The sequence below is a fragment of the Sinocyclocheilus grahami genome, unplaced genomic scaffold, assembly GCF_001515645.1.
Source record: "Sinocyclocheilus grahami isolate Dianchi unplaced genomic scaffold, SAMN03320097.WGS_v1.1 scaffold1186.1, whole genome shotgun sequence".
Lineage (NCBI taxonomy): Eukaryota > Metazoa > Chordata > Actinopteri > Cypriniformes > Cyprinidae > Sinocyclocheilus > Sinocyclocheilus grahami.
The window spans coordinates 430,084-434,161 of record NW_015506365.1 but is presented as its reverse complement, the minus strand read 5'-3'; the positions used below and the strand labels follow the sequence as shown (position 1 = coordinate 434,161).

Sequence of the window (4,078 nt, the reverse complement as noted above, 5' to 3'; positions counted from 1 at the left end):
TACATATTTTTCTTAAATATATACATGCATGTGTTTGTATTTATATATACATAATAAAAATACACAGTACACACACATACATTTTCGGAAACGATTAATCACGATTAATCATTTGACAGCACTAATATTTTATATATATATATATATATATATATATATGACATTTATCTGTCATTGTAACAAAGTTCGTAGATCGGGAAGGAGGAGGCGGGAACCAGTGAACGTTAAAGTGAAAACTTTAATAATAAAATAAACACAAAATAAAGTCCAGGCCTGGTCCTCTCTCGTCCTTCACTGTCGTCACTCCTCCTTTTATCCTTCCGGAGCTCCTCCGTGGGACTCGAGACCGGTGAGTGGTGCAGGTGTCGTGCATTATCACTTACTCCACCGGCCTCGCTCCGTTCCCACGGCTCTCGGCCCCGCCCCCACTCATCACAGTCATTTTTTATCAATATATTTGTTTTAATTACTTATCCAATATAATGTTAAATATCATTATTTACTACATAAATATTCAATTTAAATGAAATACTGGGTATATTTATTACAATAAATAACTATAATATTATTTTATTTTAATATTTTATTAAATTATAGTATAATAAAAGATTATATATATATAATAAAAGTATATACACAGACAGGCTTCTGTACATTTTTAATTTCTTCTTCTTATTATTATTATTATTATAATTTACTTCATAATAATTATTAAAAATAGTGTACATTATATATAGAGTAGGGTTGGGTATCGTTTGAATTTGATCAATTCCGATTCCAATTCCGATTCTGCTTATCGATTCCGATTCTTTTCGATTCCCAGTTTCGATTCCAATGTGATTAAATAATGATATCAAACATTTATCCTGTGTCTCTTTTTTTTGCAAACCATTTATTGGAGCTGAATACCATGAACAAAAATCAACAGGCTACATAAAACTGGACACTTTAAGAGCTGTTTGTGTGCAAAATAGAACTGCATGATTCTGGATACATTTAGTTTTAATTTTTAATAAATTAATTTTTTTCCCCCAGTGGAAGTTGTGGTTCTCTCATGATTCTGAAGAAAAAACATTAGACAACTAAACAAAATCACATGTAATTTATGAATTAATGATTGAATGACTCACTCAAGATGTACTTGTTTCATTACTGGATGAATCCGCATTCTTGAACGAATCTCTTGTGATTCAAAGACAAAAACATTTTAACAGCCCCTTTTCGCCACCTACTGGGCTGGCGTAACAATTTAATAGACAAATCTTCATTTGAAGTGTCAAATTATTTTCAAAAGGTGATTTATTCTATTTTAATCGCTACCATACACATCGTACACACAGTTTATATCTGAACTATAAACTTTTATCCCAGTACTTCTGTGATTTGAATGTTTGTAACACAGAAATAATAATACTGTGTGGCTGAAAAGACTGTGAAGCTGTTTCATTCATGACAGATGACAGCTGCTCTCTTTAGGTCAATGGCAGCGCGAACGCAAATTTAAATGTTCAAATCACACTGATGTGATCGTATGCTGCACGGACGAACCAAGTGATCACAACATTGATCACATGTCAAAGGGTGAGGGATGAAACAGATGAATCATTGTGATTAATGAATAGAATCACGTTGGTGTTTGAATCATGTTGGCGGTGACACCTCTCTTGCAACAGTTTAGCTATCACTGATATTATACTTAGTTTTTTGGCTTCTGATTGCAAATGTAGCCAAACTTTGGGGCGGTAGATTAGTGAGCAAGGTCCTGGCAGATCGCTAGGTCCAGTCCTCACAGATGAAGAAAAAAAAAAAAAAACGCATAGGAATCGAAGTATCCGATTCCTGACCTTAAGTATCCGATTCTGGATTCCAGAATCGGAAGTATAAAGTATAACAATATATATATATATAGACACATTGATTATTCTGTCACATTTTTTATTTTATTGTTTATTGTAAATTTTATTGTTTTATTTGTTAATTACAATATGAAATGAAATATTGGGTATATAATTACAATAAATATAGTTATATTTCTAATAATGATATGTGATCCTGGACCACAAAACCAATCATAAGTAGCACGGGTATATTTGTCGCAATAGTCAACAATACATTGTATGGGTCAAAATTAGCGATTTTCTTTCATGATATTTTGTAAATTTCCTACCTTAAAGGGGTCATATGATGTGATTTCAAGTTTTCCTTTCTCTTTGGAGTGTTACAAGCTGATTGTGCATAGATAAGATCCCTGAAGTTGCGAAGACTAAAGTCTCAAAACCAAAGAGATATTCTTTATCAAAGTTAAGACTCTGCCACGCCCCCCTAAAACGGCTCGTTCTAACACGCCCCCACATATCTACCTTACTATGTGGAAATATTAGCATAATGCCGAACAAATGTGCACGCAAAGAAAGAAGGCGTGGTTTCAGTAACCGCAGTTAGTGTTGAAGCAGCATGTCAGGGAGACGCTGTGTGTTTCTAGGCAAAAGCAAAAGCACTTTATTTGGCCTTCCGAAAATAGATGCATTTAGGAATCTTTAAGATTACTTACAACAGAACAGCAATGCATTTTATGGACGACCGTTTCGTGAACCTAGAAGAGGAGGTAATTCTGACTTTGCTATGACAATCTGGCGCTTCTGAATCAGCTATTAGTTTTTTATTCGTTACGATTAGCTTATAATAATGTTTTCTAATTTGAGTGGTACAGGTAGTTTTTTGCGGGAAATTCAAGCATGCCGCTGCGTCATTACGTCACGTCTCTAAACATAAAGAAGATGTCCCGGCTACTAGGCTATCGCATGTGAGGATCCTGCAGGTGGCCGATCGTTTATAGCCTTTTCTCACAGCAGCCAGAATAATTAAATGTATCATTTTGATGGCGGATTGTAATCTAGAAAGGATTATGTGTTTATGAAACATGTGAATGAAATTAAATTATATTCCAGTTTTAAATGTGCTTCTGATTACAGATAGCCTGGGATTACAAAGATTTGTATTTTAAAGAAAACCAGTTCGAAGGGAGCATAATTTGCTTTTTAGGTTAAAAGAATTTCTTAATATGAAATTCAAGTGGTATGACAATTAGAGATTAGACTGTACAGAAATTGAAATCTACTCGCTTATACACACTATACTCATAGTCACGCAATGCTGATGTTGTTAACATTAACAATTTGAGAATAAAGTATAACAATAATAATAATTTGCACGGTTTGATGCGATATGAGCTAACCGATCTTTAGATTAAATCACCATTGGTAGCACCATTTATGGTAATGCTTTTTTCCTCAGTTGGTCAGAACAAACATGGCAGACTTGTTACTTACTTGTTCATCTTATTTGGGTCATATATTCCAAGACGTAGACTAGAATCTGTGATTCTGAAGTACAGTAAATATCCACAACGGTGCGGTGACTGACTGCCACACACACTCTTCAGAACATTAGATTCATTCGCGCTGGAGCCGCGCCCACTCACAACCCACAAAAGGAAGATAATTCCGCACACAGCTGCAATTGCAGGTTTTCAAACAGAGATGGCGACAAAGAGGCAAAACCTACGGACTGCAGCTTTAAATATATCAAAACTTTTGATTAGTAATATGCATTGCTAAGAACTTCATTTGGACAACTTTAAAGGCGATTTTCTCAATATTTAGATTTTTTTTTTGTACTCTCAGCCGAATATTGTCCTATCCTAAAAAACCATACATCAATGGAAAGCTTATTTATTCAGCTTTATGATGATGTATAAATCTCAATTTCAAAACATAGACCCTTATGACTGGTTTTGTGGTCCAGGGTCACATTTATGTTTGTATGTATGTGTGTGCGTATGTGCACATACGCACACACACACACACACACACACACACACACACACACACACACACACACACACGTAAAGCATAAATTACATACACATCAGGAATATTATAATTATTATAATTATTTAATACAATATACATACAATATATAATTGTATAAATCTAATTATCTATATTTACCCATATATACATACATATATATATATATATATATATATATATATATATATATATATATATATATATAT

At 33.7% G+C, this 4,078-nt stretch overlaps 1 protein-coding gene across 1 annotated transcript in view; it reads right to left on the bottom strand.

The window, feature by feature from the left end:
• The window catches only part of LOC107567743 (seizure 6-like protein), a 50,792-nt gene that overhangs the window by 10,120 nt on the left and 36,594 nt on the right, over nucleotides 1-4,078 (bottom strand). The window lies entirely within an intron of this gene.